Below are 15784 nucleotides of genomic sequence, written 5' to 3' on the forward strand. Positions count from 1 at the left end.
ATTCGAAGGTTTAATCACTTTTGGAAGACTCTTGGTCACATCCTGAATGCGAGCTCCCGGTAAGCTGCATGCTTCTCGAGATTGCAGGTCTGGACAGCAGATGGATGACTCAGTCTCTCTTAGAAGGGAGTCCCCGACCACCACCACCACTCATCTTCCTCTTTCGGGGGTGGTGGTTGTGGACCTTCACCTCCCCATCCCTCGGATTACGCATCCTCTGCCTTCTGGTAGATGGTGTTCCCTTTCGATTTCTTCCCTGAGAGGTCCCTGCCAAAGCATTCTCCACCGCAGTCTTCCAGCACCCAGCGATTGTAAAGAACCCAGCATCCTGACTGTTGATGTTGCTTCTGCAGCAGCAGGAAAAGCTTTGGGCATTTTAAATCAGTGCCCACACCAAGTGCTCCAGATGGCTCAGGGGACCAGTGTAGGGGAGAGGTGTGGCACAGTGCAGTCAAATGCTGAGGGTTGGCGGCTCTTTTTGCCCACGGTCCACCTTTTCCTGAAGAACCAAGCTGCCCCCCTCCCTACCACATTGCTCAGGGACCTGGCAATCCCATCACTACCCCCCGCTCCTGTAGACATGTCATAGAATTCAGTCCCTGGTATTTCTTTTCTCTTACTTTCACACTTTTTTGGCCTGGCTATGTTCATTTTATTCTCAATAGATAGGAGCCATTTTCACCTTTACTTGATTTCCAGGGTATCAGGCTTTTACCCCTTCTAAGTTAGGCTTTAACCAATGGGCAATGCCAAGGGAAAATATTACAAATACTAGTAGGAAGCAGTTTGTAAAGAATAAATCTGTCTCAGGTGGCACTATGTGTTTGCATAGCAGCTCACTTAACCTGATTGCACTTTAGAGAGGAAGAAAACTGAGTTTCAAATATTCTCTACAAAATTTGATTAACAGAGCTTCATGTGGGTAACGGTCTGGAGCACAGAAGAGAAATATTTTTATATCAGCACTGTAATTCATATTTATTGTCAGTTTTAATGGCCAGAATGCTGCAAGGAGCTGTAAGCGACATCATCTTCAGATAGATTAGAAATACAATGCACCCCCCCCCTCCAGCCTCAAAGACATGGACAGGGGCTTGGCTGTGGAAAAGGGTGTCCTTTGTCTATCTTCCTGCCAGCTTTGGGTAGGAATCTGGGAGGAGAAGGGAAGCATCATATGAGGTGATGCCAAATTCTGTAACCATAAAGGGGGTCAATTTATTAATTTGATGAGGTGACAAATAGATCTAACAAACTAGATTTGCTAGCTTCTTAGAATAATAGAAATGTAGGACCAGCAGGGCCCTCTAGTTCCAGTCCCCTGCCCTGAGGCACGATTAAGTATTATCTGGATGATCCCTGTCAAACCTGTTCTTAAAAACATCCAGTGATAGAGTTTCCACAATCTCTCTAGGCAATTTGTTGCAGTGATTAAGTATCCTTACAGTTCGGAAATTTTTCCTAATGTCTAAACTAAATCTCCCTTGCTGTCCTGCCTTCTGTGATTAAGGAGAACTATTTATCACCCTCTTTTTTATAACTAACTTTTATTATGTACTTGAAGACTGTTATCATGCCTCCTCCTCTTTTTTCCAGACTAAACAAACTCATCTTTCCTTGTAGGGCATGTTTTCTAGACCTTTAATCATTTTTGTTGCTCTCCTCTGGACTATTTCAAATTTATCCATATCTTTCCCAAATTGTTGTGCCCAGAACAATTGGACACAATAGCCTCTCTCCAAGTTACGAATGAGTTACGGACCAAACACTTGGCCGTAACTCGAGCTGTTCGTAACTCAGACCCCATTGAGTTACATGCGACCGCGCTGTTCGTAAGCACGGGTTGCGTTCGTAACTCAGGAACCGCCTTTACGACCGCTCCATGGGAGCTTTAGTCGTAAGTGCAAACGGTCGTAACTCAACCGTGCGCAACTCAAGGAGCAGCTGTATTTTAGTTGAGGACATATCAGTGCTGAGTAGAGTGGATTTACTTTTCATTTTTTGTTCTTACTAATGCATCCCAGAATGATGTTCACTCTTTTTTAACAGTATTACACTGACTTATATTTACTTTGTGATCTACTTTAACACCGAGAGTCTCATATTAAGTATTCCTTCTATGGCAGTCATTTCCCATTTTGTATCTGTTCAATTGATTATTCCTTCCAAAGTGTAGTCCTTTTTCTTTGTCATTACTGAACTTCAGCATATTTATTTCAGATCATTTCTCCAGTATATCAAAACAATATTGAATTTTAACCCTGCCCTCCAAAGTTCTTGCAACCCATCCCACTTTGGTATTATCTGCAAACTTTCTAAGTGTACTTTATATGGTATTATCTAAAACATTTATGAAGATATTGAATAGAAGCAGACTGAGGACAAATCCCTTCAGGACCCTGATCAATGTGCCCTTCCAGCTTGACTGTGAATTATTGAGAATTATTCTGACTACAATTTTTCAACTGGTTATATAACTACACTATATTTCCTTGGTTTGCTTATGAAAAGTTCATGTGAGACAATATCAAAAGTTTTGCTAAAGTCAAGATATATGTCACTTCCACTGCCTTCCCCATCCACATGACTTGTTACCCTGTCACAGAAGGATATTAGCTTGGTCTGACAAGATTTGGTTTTGATAAATCCATATAGATTGTTATTTATCACCTTTTTATTTTCTACATGCTTGCAAACTGATTGTTTGAGTATTTAGTTCATTATCTTTTTGGAAAATGAAGTTAATCTGATTGGACTATAATTCCCTGGGTTGTCCTTATTCTTCTTTTTATAGATAGGTACTATATTTGCCCTTTGCACTGGGAACCTAAGTTTGCCAACCAGTGAAAGGGTATGTCTACACTACCACCCTAGTTCGAACTAGGGTGGTAATGTAGGCAACCGGAGTTGCAAATGAAGCCTGGGATTTGAATTTCCTGGGCTTCATTTGCATAAAGCCGGGCGCCGCCATTTTAAAATGTCCGCTAGTGCGGACTCCGTGCCGCGTGTAGCCGCGTGACATGGAGTCCGCACTAGCGGACATTTAAAAATGGCGGCTCCTGGCGAGATGCAAATGAAGCCCGGGAAATTCAAATCCCGGGCTTCATTTGCAACTCCGGTTGCCTACATTACCACCCTAGTTCGAACTAGGGTGGTAGTGTAGACATACCCAAATATAGGGTCAGCTTATAAAAAGTTCATAGGCTTTTGCCATTTTTACCTATTCATCTTTGGGGGAAGAACATCAGTTTTTAAACCAATAGGCTAATGAATGAGAATATATGGTAGGTATGTGAGCAATTCTTTCTCTCAGTTATATTTCAGGTAATAAGAATGCACTTGTGTCTTAAGGCAATTTTATAAAAATTATTCTCAAATCAGAGAAGGATGACTCTCCTCTTATAACTATTATCCCAATTGTTCTACTACCCTGTCCATCTGACAGTACAGGTGTTTTTTCTCTTGGGAGAATTTCCTAACTACTGTGAACTATGGGATATTCTGAAGAAGGTAGGCTTTCTCAATCTCTGTGACTGAAATGATTCGACTGCACATAAATAATTGAAATGAGCATGCATTGAGCCAGAAAGTGAGTGAGAATGACTTTTTAGCCCACTTGCTTGAGGAGTCCCCACAAGACATTGGGAACCATGATCAAATCCCTTCTCCACATAAGGCAGATAGGGGAATCGAACTGGGGCTTTCCAGCTGTTGTGTGGCTGTTGTGAGCATGCCTACTGGATGAGACCCCCCACGTGAGATGGGGGGGAGCAATGCCTAACTTCATCTGGTTTGAGGATTGCATTTGGACTTAGGCCTGAGATAGGTGCTCAGGCACCTACAGTGAGGCATTGTGCATATATCAAGCAGCAGAATTTTGGGGGCTTTTACTCCATATTTGGCACCTGAATTATTTGGGAACGATGAGCACACTTGTCTGAGGGGAAGTAGATCTATCTTTTGGCCAGCATTAAGGAGGAAATTGTTAACTATCTGAGAAATCTACTCAGGAATATTGGAAGGCCATCCTAGTCTCAGGTACCTCCTGGTGGCCAGTGTCTGCTGCAGGTACTTGTTCCATAGGAGGTCCAGTTACCTCATAGGGTATGTCTAGACTACATTCCTCTGTCACCAGAGGGATGTAAATTAGACATACTGACATTGCAAATGAAGCGGGGATTTAAATCTCCCGCGCTTCATTTGAATAAAAATGGCCACCGTGTTTTACCAAATCAGCTGTTTGTCGGCAAAAAGCGACTGTCAAGACGGGGATCAGGCAACAAAGAAAGCCTTTGTCAGCCAATCTCTTATGCCTCATAAAACGAGGTTTACAGGATCGGCCGACAAAAGCTTTCTTTGTCGCCTGATCCCCATTCCTTCCTCACCTCCTTCCACTTACCCTTCCCTAGCCCCCCTTCTTATTGATGTACAAAATAAAGATAACGTTTCTTCCAACATTGACTCTGTCTTTATTGAACAAAACTGGGGGAGACTGGGAAAAGGAGGTGGGAGAGGGGAAGAGAAAGGCTGGGAGAGGGGAGGGCAACTAACATGATCAGGGGTTGGGAACAGGTCCCAGATGAAGAGAGGCTACAGAGACTGGGACTGTTCAGCTTAGAAAAGAGGAGATGGAGCGGGGACAGGATAGAGGTCTCTAAAAGCAGGGGTTGGGTGGAGAGGGTGCATTCAGAAAAGTTCTTCATGAGTTCCCATAAAGAAGGACTAGAGGACACCAAAGGAAAGGAATGGGTAGCGGGCTTCAAACTAGTAAGAGAAAGTTGTTCTTCACAAAGCAACTAGTTAACCTGCAGAACTCCTTGCTGCAGGAGGCTGTGAAGGCTACAACTAGAACAGAGTTTAAAGGGAAGTGAGATCAAGTCATGGAGGTTGGGTCCATGGAGTAGTCTTAGCCAGGGGGTAGGAGTGGTGTCCCTGCCCAAAGTTTGTGGAAGGCTGGAGAGGGATGGCACGAGACAAATGGCTTGGTCACTGTCTTCGGTCCATCCCCTCCAGGGTCCCTAGGGTTGGCCGCTGTCGGCAGACAGGCTACTGGGCTAGATGGACCTTTGGTCTGACCCAGGACGGCCATTGTAAGCTCAGGGCTCAGGGTCGGGGGTCTCAGTGGACCCCCTTGATTTTCATGCACACCTGCTCCTGGGTGGCCAGGCTGGCAGCTCTCCTGCCCAAGCCGGCCACTTTCCTGTGCCTAGTGCGGAGATCGTGGACGAGGTCCACGATGTCCGCACTAGCCCAGGAAGGTGCCCGCCTCTTGAGGTCCTGGGCAAGCTCCCAGGAGCCGCCAGCCTTGTCCCAGGAAGAGGGGGTGGGCTGGGGGACATCGGGTGGGTGGCTCTGTGCCGTGCCAGGTGCAGGGTCTGTTGGCTGGGTGCGGCAGGCTTGCACCTGGCACGGGCACCGTAGCCAGCCCGTGCCCCTTTAAGGGGTCCGGGGCCGGGAGGGGGGCATAGAGTTTCCCTGGTGTTGGCCAGAGTGGCCACCAGGGAAACCTGGGGAGGGCTAGCCTCCCACTAGTTCGAATTAAGGGGCTACACACCCCTTAATTCGAACTAGCTAGTTCGAACTAGGCTTAATCCTCGTAAAATGAGGTTTACCTAGTTCGAACTAAGCGCTCCACTAGTTCGATTCAAATTCGAACCTGCGGAGTGCTAGTGTAGACATACCCCATATGAGTTAGCTAATAAAGTTATTTTCTAATTAAACCACGTTCCCATGTATCTTTTCTTTCTTTATATTTAAGACAATCTGTTGTTTGTCTTTAAAAACTAAAATGACCAGATGCTAAAAAGAATCCTTTAAAAACTATTTAAAATACTTAACAATAAAATAGGAAATAAAGATGATCTTGGCAGATTCCCCCGCTATCAGCATGATAGACTGTTACTGTAGCAAAAGTTGGTAATTAACCAGCAAGATTCACAACTATATATTTTCAAGGGAGCTTTTTAAACTGAATAAAATAGCTTCAAGTTATAAATAAATTATTCCCCAATTACAGAAAGCATAGTATTTTAGTTTAGTTTAATTATTTTAATTCCAGCAGACAGAAAAAGAGTAAGGGAAAATACCACAAGATCTTGGAAAAAGATTATTCATTGAGGAAACATTCTTCATTTAAAAACAAATTCTTCCCAACATCACAAAGGCAGCAAAATCTCAATTAAAGAATGCAGTGTTGAAGGTGGTGGAATCCTTTCTAGAGTACTAGCGTTCTGGTAAAGATTTTTCTTGTTTCTGGATGAATCAGTCCCTGCCTTACCCAGGGTCTCCATGAAAAGATGACCTTCAGTCAGCTTGGTAGAATATTGATAATATTGAACCTGACTATGGTCTTTCTGAGTTCTTAAACAGCATTATTTTCTTGGAAGCCACTGATCTGGTAGACAATGTAATGCCATCCATCAATATATTGTTAAGATACAGTAGGAAGCTGCACAGAACTACTTTATTCTGTTAAAGATTTTATATCACCCTGTAATATCAGCATGTCTTCCAGAAGTTCACTTAATCCATGTGACGTGTGTTTGTCATGTGTAGCACTATCTTTCTACTCTTCTCTGGGACACATTGTTTGAATGTTAGTATTATTTTTATTATTTTAAGTTAATACGTTATGTTATGTATGCTGTGTTTATCTGAGCAATATCAAGGTCAAAACAGTGCGCCTTTAACTTGGCAGGTAGGTTTGTGGTGGTTCTTACATCCTTCAGAGTTCCAGCAGACTCTTGGACCAGGCTTGGGGAAAGCTGTGTCCTGCAGAGATGAGCTTTAGCTTTGTGATGAACCCGAGATGTTGGCCTCATCCCAACATTTTAGGTGATTTTAGTTATTCTGGATCCAGCCATTGAGAATCTTGAAAATAAGAACTGATACCATTAATATGACACTGTCTAGGAGTAGAGGACAGTCTAATATTCTCATGGTTGTCTGTTGTGCTGCTACATTCTGTACTAATAGAAGTTTTTGCTGGGTTGAGAGCTTCAAGCAATTGGCAACATATTTGCTCCTGATAGCCTCATTTTGGAAGTTGATCCTTGTGTAAGTTGCTCCAGCTAAAGACATGGAAATGTATGCCCTCAGATCTATAGACGAGGCCTTGTAGATTTTTCAAGGAGAGCTCTCTAAGTGCTTGTCTGCCATATTCAGATGGGATGGTTGTATTCTTAAGGAGAGATTCTATTGTTGTATCAATGTCTGGAAGCATCACAGGCCCTGCTTATTTTGGGGAACATAGTCATATTTCAATATTTGCTTATGAAAGAATCTGTGCTTTCTGCACTTGGAACAAATAATCTTTAAGATGAAGAAATAAAAGAGAAGGGTCATCTCCAACAGGAGAGGCAAAAAGAGCACTGTGTTCTGAAGAACTCACAAGTACATGAAACAAACCTAAGAAAGGAAAATGGAAGGAATAATGGAAGATGCTGTGGTGAAACCACTGAGTAACATAATTCGTAATTCAAGTAAATATATTTAAAAACAAGACCAAGTTAGGGCAAGTTGGAAAGTTCAGGAGCTTGAGAACCACAATGAAAAAAGTGTTCATTAAGAAGAGGATTGAAGGAACATGATGATGATTTGTGCAAAGGAAATGGGAAAGAATTACAAATGTAAAGAGTAATTTGTGAAAAACCAGAGAGAGTGGAAGAAGGGAGAGACAAAGGGAGCAAGAAACAAACTGCTACTATAGAGATATATTGCTCATAGCAGCTGCACAGCATGCACTGAACTGTACAAATATGTTGCTAATCTCCCTCCTGGAATCAGGTACACAAAATTACTGTCTAGAGTGTAGATAATTGCCATTTATGAACAGGGTGAAATAAATTGCTTTGCTGTGTTGACATCTGCACCCTGGGAAGACAGAAACACTCCACTGAGCTGACAGTAGATACTGTTTAAGCAGTGTCAGTTCTGCTTGAATCTACTTATCTACAGTGTTTTCAAAATGCACAGCTAACAGAACTTAAATTACATTTGGTGGCTTATTTGAAGAAAGTAATCCCTGTGTTTGGTGGCCTTAATGCATTGGCAATGCATGACTCTCGCTGTCTACCTGCAGAGTTCTGCCTTGCAAACTTAGCCCAGTATGGGTACGTCTAGACTACACCTCTCTGTTGACAGAGAGATCTAGATTAGGCACATTGAAATTGCTAATGAAGCAGGGATTTAAATATCCCGTGCTTCATTAGCATAAACATAGCTGCCGCTTTTTTTCAAAACGGAGCTTTTTCGAAAAAAAAAACGGCAGTCTAGACGCAGATCTGTTGAAAATAAACCCTTTTTCAACAGATCCTGTAAACCTCATTTTTTGAGGAATACAGGATCTGTCGAAAAAGAGTTTATATTCAACAAATCCATGTCTAGACTGCCGGGGGGCGGGGGGTGGTTTCGAAAAAGCTCCGTTTTGAAAAAAAGTGGCTGCCATGTTTATACTAATGAAGCACGGGATATTTAAATCCCTGATTCATTAGCAATTTCGACGTGTCTAATCTACATCTCTCTGTCAACAGAGAGGTGTAGTCTAGACACAGCCTCAGCTTAGAATGGATATTTTTATGCTTCTATCTATCTATCTATCTATCTATCTATCTATCTATCTATCTATCTATCTATCTATCTATCTATCTATCTATCTATCTATCTATCTATCTATCTATCTATCTATCTATCTCTTAACAGGCCCAACAGAATGATCCTCTCTGTACTCAGCATTGGGAAGTGCAATTTGACCAGAAAAGTAAAACTCAGAAGGAATGTGGTCCTTATAAAACAGAAGCTCAGGTGCTCTAACCCCAGTACTCTGGAAAAAAATAGTTGGTTATATAAAAAAGAGTAAAAACAATTCAGCACCACAGAATGTATGACATCATTCAACAAAAGCCAAAGAAAGGTCTCTGGTGCGCTAATATAAAACACAGTTATTAGCATCTGAAACTGACACATAGTTATTTTTAAAGCTAAGCCACATTTCAGATCTCAAAATTTGATTTTAATAAATTGCTTAGGAATTTGGATAAGGAACTTTGAAAATTCAGATCTAGATGAATAACAGTGGTGGGCAATCTGTGGTCCATCAAGGCTCTACGTGTGCCTGCAAGATATTTCATTCACCATTACCCACACACAGGGTTGCCAGATTCCTCTGGTTTCAGTTCACATAGTTTTTAAAACTATTATTAACTATTATTAAACTGACATACATGTAAATCCAGGGCACATGACATGAGGTGTGTGCTGATTGCATGTAACATTGACTATGAGAGCCGATCAAAGTGCTGCTATGTTTCAGTTGGCATACCTTGCACATTCTAGGTACAAAAGTATACTTTGCAAAACTACATCCCAGGAGACCATCTTGGTTATAGCAGTCTCGCATCCCATTCATGTGGCCCACACACTAGCCTATGTTGCCTATCACTGGGGTATAACTTGTTCTAGTGTCCCCTAAAGAGACATAGGTGAGATAAACTTGGGAAGGAACAGAACAAGTTATCAGAAAGTGATCTCTCTTTACCCATTCCTAGCCTTTGATAAACAGAGGATGGGACACAATTCCTATCCATTCTGACTAATAAGCGTTGTTGGACCAAAGTTGAGCTTTCTTAGGCTTAGCAGATACTAACAAATGTAAATACAGTCACTCTGCTCCCCAGAAAGTTGAAAAAGGTGTTTTGAGGGATAAAAACTATTTTGGCTTGACAGGGACAAATAAGCCTCCTGAGACGTGAGAAGAACAATTTTTGATTGGCCTTCAAAAACATCCTTAGATTCTCTGAAGAATATTTAACATATTCAGCAGCTGGATGGAGAGGGGTCCTGGCAAGTCTCTTTAGGCTCTCAGGAGTGAGGGGTAACTCACCAGACTCCTAAGTTTGGGATTGGGGCTGGCAAGGTAGAGTAGCTGTTTTAATTTGCCTCATATAGCTCATGGGAGTGGTGGTGAAGAAACCCCTGAGGAGTCTTTTAGACTTGCTGAAGAGTTGTGGGGCACCAGGCTCCTCAGGGACACAGCTTTTGGGGAAGGAGGCCAATAAGCCCCTGGAGGTTTTCAGAGAGTGAAGACTGGAAAGATGTTCTTCACCAGTGACTCTTATAAGGCTTGCTGAGAGTTGATGGCCTGTATAAGCAGAGTCCTGATCCTGTACTCAACTTAAGATCCACAGAAGAGGGTCTCCCCATCTTAAAGACCTCAAGGGTATCTCAAGACCATTGATTCTGAGATATATATCAATTGTAGAGTAATGGCAATGGTACCTAACCTATACATTTGCAGACTTCAAATGCTTGAGTTTCTTAACCTTGAATTTCCTGGCTATTTAATGGTTGTATTTTGCTACCTGCAATGGTTTCATATTAACTTTTGCCCTGAAGAGATTGACCTTAATATCACCTTTACTAAAGGCTTTGGAATGGTATTTTTTCCTCTGGATATTAATCTCAGCAGAAGGTCCCAGAGCAATGGCAACTTTAGCACATTAGATATACATTACTTTTCTACCCTTATTTTAGCTCTTAAATGTATGCCTTTTGTTCATTTAAGATAGTGGAACTATAACATTATTTAACCTTAGCTTTGTGGGGATGCATACAGTATAACATTTTGCACTTGGAAAGAGAACATTTCTAAAATGAGAAATGTCTTCTGTCTTTTATGAAGTAGAACAAGGCTTTGAAGAAGCAGCTTTTTTGACGCTGGAATTTAATACCTGAAAACCATTCCTGAAGATGCTATCAATTTCAGCACAGGGATGTTGTATATGAAAGTTATTTTAGATTTGTTATGTCACTCTCAGTTAATAATAGGCAAATCTCCAAACGTTCAGAAGTTCACTTCAGTTCAGATAACCAATTAGACACCCAAAATTTCAGATAATTATCTGTATTACTTTGGTATGCAAAACTGCTCTGGAAATCAGTGAGATAGCCTTTCCTGTTATATTTTTGGCAGTTATGCTTCTGGCCACATACTGAGCCAAGAAACCTAGGGGGGTTATGAAAATGAAGAAAAAAAAGTCAGGGGAAGTCATCCAATTATTTTTGATCATCAAAGTATTTGGTTCAGTTTCAGCTCAAATTTTAGGCAGAGATAAGAGTATTATTATTTGTGATACAGTAATGCTTAGTGGGACTAGTTATGCTAGGTGATGTACAAGCACTTAGGGAAAGTTAGTTCCTCCCTTGCAGAGTTTATAATCTAAGACAGGATGGGAAGAACAAAAGAGTCACCATGATATGAAGTGGCCTGTCTTTGAATACAGCACAGGTCAGTGGCAGAGCTGAGAATGCAGCCCTCCTGACTTCATGCCTCAAACCCTGTTTATAGACTACAGGTAGTCCCCGAGTTACGAACACATCGATTTACGACCGTTCGTCCTTACGACCAACCTCCCATTAAGCGTGTCCCCAAGTTACGAATGCTATCCGCACTTACGAACAGCACGGTCACATTTAAATGAATGGGGTCCGACTAACGAACAGATCGAGTTACGACCAAGTGCTTGGTACATAACTCATTCATAAGTCGACGACTATCTGTATACTGCATATAAGTCAGGCTGAATGTTAGTATAGTATCTAGTACAGTTTGTTTACATACACACCTGCATTTCTCCTGTGAACCCCACTTCCATGATTGGAGTATTGCTTTCCTGCATCAAACTGTAAGCTTTTTTGGGTGGGGATTGTATCTTCTCTACAGCACTTAGCATGGTGGAGTTTGAATCCCAGTCAGAGGTTCAGGGTCCTACCATAATATAAACATGCTAACAACATGTTTTCCATATTTAAAAGACAAATATTTCACACATACTTTAGAGCATATATCAAGCATCATTGAAATCATGGTCACAAAGTGAAAGTAACAAAAGAGATAAATTGGACGCCCCCAAGGAAACTGAGAGGACATCCAAACAGACTGGCATTACAACTCCTTCATGGGGTTGTGGTCCCACATAATTTTGGCCCAGCTTCCCCTCCAACATGATGAAATGGTGGCTGGGCAAAATTTGTGTGAGTGGTTTTATGACATACTGTACACCTTAGTGGTGCTGAGACCCCATGTACCAGCTTGCAACATCACTCATTCAAATTTGGTTGGGCTGCCCCTCTGTCATGATGGAGGGATGACTGGATGAAGTTTAAGTGTTGCCATGACCCCATACATCAGGTCACACCTGGAATTAGGAACTGTGTCCACCTCTGCTGGACAGAACCTGCCACTTCATGGTGACAGTGGGGTGGGCTTGCTCTCACACCCCTTTCCCCACCACTGGGCCTCCCCTAAGTGGTAACTATTTTTGGAAGGGTGAGGGATGCTCAGATTCAGAATTTGCCTTATCCTACCCCCAAAAAAACCTCTGTGCATCCCTGTCAACATTGGAGATGTTGCAACTAGCCATTACTGTGTACTTTCTGTGGGTACTGAGCAAATTGTCATCCCCATCACTGTCTCATATTTTACTTTGATTTCAGTAGTTCATTTTGGTAGATCAGCTAGCTTTGTTTCCATTTAGAAACCATTTTTACTAGAATTGTTTCCCACAGAAGAAATGTGTTTTGCAAATTCACAGCCTTTCAGGAAAACAAGGGAAAATTAAACTGGGCAGGAGCAGTTATGATTTTTGCCAGGGTAAGTGAAACTTGTTCCCAGTCAGAGGATCAGAGGCTAAACAAACATGAAAACCTAGGCTGAACTGAAGAGAAATACATTCTAGTTCTAGAACACAAATGAAAAGCAAGAACTTAAATTAATTTCTATAAAATTAATCACCCTGAACCACTGATTTTGGTAGAAGCCATAATTTTGTAACATATTATGGTTTACTGCTGAAGTGTTGCAGCTGGCTGTATAAAACAAACATTGGGATAATATGAAACAAAATTGCTTCTCTATTTAAAGATAAGTAATATTGTTCCTTATTTGTAAAGCAATATTCCTAAATAAACAAACCACCTTTAATCTGATGAAAAATCCATCATGCAAGGTGATTTTTTTTCAAATGAGGTCAGCTAGTGATAATGTTTTCATAGAGTTATTTTATTCACTCTCAGGGTATGTCTACACTACAAAGTTAGTTCGAACTAACGGACGTTAGTTCGAACTAACTTTAATAGGTGCTACACTAGCGCTCCGCTAGTTCGAATTTGAATCGAACTAGCGGAGCGCTTAGTTCGAACTAGGTAAACCTCATTTTACGAGGACTAACGCCTAGTTCGAACTAGCTAGTTCGAACTAAGGGGTGTGTAGCCCTTTAGTTCGAACTAGTGGGAGGCTAGCCCTCCCCAGGTTTCCCTGGTGGCCACTCTGGCCAACACCAGGGAAACTCTATGCCCCCCTCCCGGCCCCGGACCCTTTAAAGGGGCACGGGCTGGCTACGGTGCCCGTGCCAGGTGCAAGCCTGCCAGCACCCAGCTAGCAGACCCTGCACGTGGCACGGCACAGAGCCACCCACCCGATGCCCCCCAGCCCACCCCCTCTTGCCGGGACCAGGCTGGCGGCTCCCGGGAGCTTGCCCTGGACCGCAAGAGGCGGGCACCTTCCTGGGCTAGTGCGGACATCGTGGACCTCGTCCACGATCTCCGCACTAGGCACAGGAAAGTGGCCGTCTAGGGCAGGAGAGCTGCCAGCCTGGCCACCCAGGACCAGGTGTGCATGAAAATCAAGGGGGTCCACTGAGACCCCCGACACTGAGCCCTGAGCTTACAATGGCCGTACTGGGTCAGACCAAAGGTCCATCTAGCCCAGTAGCCTGTCTGCCAACAGCGGCCAACCCTAGGGACCCTGGAGGGGATGGACCGAAGACATTGACCAAGCCATTTGTCTCGTGCCATCCCTCTCCAGCCTTCCACAAACTTTGGGCAGGGACACCACTCCTACCCTCTGGCTAATAGGACTCCATGGACCCAACCTCCATGACTTGATCTCACTTCCCTTTAAACTCTGTTCTAGTTGTAGCCTTCACAGCCTCCTGCAGCAAGGAGTTCCACAGGTTAACTATTTGCTTTGTCAAGAAGAACAACTTTCTCTTACTAGTTTCAAGCCTGCTACCCATTCCTTTCCTTTGGTGTCCTCTAGTCCTTCTTTATGGGAACTCAGGAAGAACTTTTATGAATGCACCCTCTCCACCCAACCCCTGCTTTTAGAGACCTCTATCCTGTCCCCCCTCCGTCTCCTCTTTTCTAAGCTGAACAGTCCCAGTCTCTGTAGCCTTTCTTCATCTGGGACCTGTTCCCAACCCCTGATCATGTTAGTTGCCCTCCCCTCTCCCAGCCTTTCTCTTCCCCTCTCCCACCTCCTTTTCCCAGTCTCCCCCAGTTTTTTTTCAATAAAGACAGAGTCAATGTTGGAAGAAACGTTATCTTTATTTTGTACATCAATAAGAAGGAGGGCTAAGGAAGGGTAAGTGGAAGGAGGTGAGGGAGGAATGGGGTACGAGCCCCCGATGGGGAGGACTGGGCTGGCTCTGCGGGCTTCTGGGGGTGGAAGCTCTCCTGCAGCCCCCCAATTACTCCCTCTCCCCAGATGGCAGCCTGCGGCAAGTGCAGCCGGGCTGATGGCCGAGTGGTGTGATGTGCCCAGTGTGGGCACTCAGGGCACTCCAAGCCAGAACTTCTTTGCAAGCGGGGCACCCCTTAGAACTGTGTGTCCGGGGTGGGGGTCGGGACCCTTTAAGCGCAGCCCTCGGCTAGCCTGAGACAGCATCTCCATGCTCTAAGTCCTCCTTTTATGCCCTGCCGGCACTGCTTCCGGCCATCCTTAAGCCCTGTTCAGAGTCCACTCAATGTGGACTTGCTAGTTTGAACTAGCAAAACGCTAGTTCGAACTAGTTTTTAGTTCTAGATGCGTTAGTTCGAACTAGCTTAGTTCGAATTAACTAATTCGAACTAAGTTAGTTCGAACTAGCGCTGTAGTGTAGACGTACCCTCAGTGAACAGCGAAGTCAGAGATGTTGATTTCTTTGACTGGTGTTTATATTGATCAGATCAAAGTCTTTGGTATATCCTGTTAAGTACACGAATATTTGAGCTTTATCAGTTGCTGAAGGCTATCCTCATTACAGAATTACTATACAGCGGCTCTAAGAGGGAAGAAAAACCTCGGTCATGCTTCTGATATTCTTACACATGTATAACGCACTTGGACCAACTTTCTGAGTTAGCAATCAGCCAGTCTCGTCGCACCCTGCTTAAAACTCAGCTGTGATCCCATTAAAGAAACGGAAATGGGTAGGTAAGGTTGCTCAAACATCACAAAAAGAAAGAGGTGTTTCTGACAAACCCTGCCTTTGACAGGATTGAAATGCATATGTTCTGGTGATGAAGCAATAGAATGTGACTGAGTGCTGACGAGTGGATTACTATAGAGCTCTGGATGGCTAAAATAACTTTCCTGAGTTTTTGAAAAAAAGTGAAGTTTAAATCAGTATATGATTAAGGGTCAATTCTCCATAAGACTCATTCTTAAAGCCAAATCATTTGCATTTCACAGCAGGAATATGTGTTTTAGACAGATAATAGTCATCTTTGAAGCAGTTATGAGTTAGTTACCAGTACATCAGAGTTAATACTGTGGACCATATTCAGAGCTGATGCATATCAGACATCTGTAGGTATCCTTTTACTCAGACTCCCTTGCACTCAGCAAGGTCTTCTTAATTCTGCTTACAGCATCTGTTCTAGCTATGTGAGCCTCACATGGTCTAATGTAGGGTGACCGTATTTTCCTGTACTGAATAAAGGACAGCTGGTAAAATTACTTGTGTTCAGG

The sequence above is a fragment of the Pelodiscus sinensis genome, chromosome 5, assembly GCF_049634645.1.
Source record: "Pelodiscus sinensis isolate JC-2024 chromosome 5, ASM4963464v1, whole genome shotgun sequence".
Taxonomy (NCBI): Eukaryota; Metazoa; Chordata; order Testudines; family Trionychidae; genus Pelodiscus; species Pelodiscus sinensis.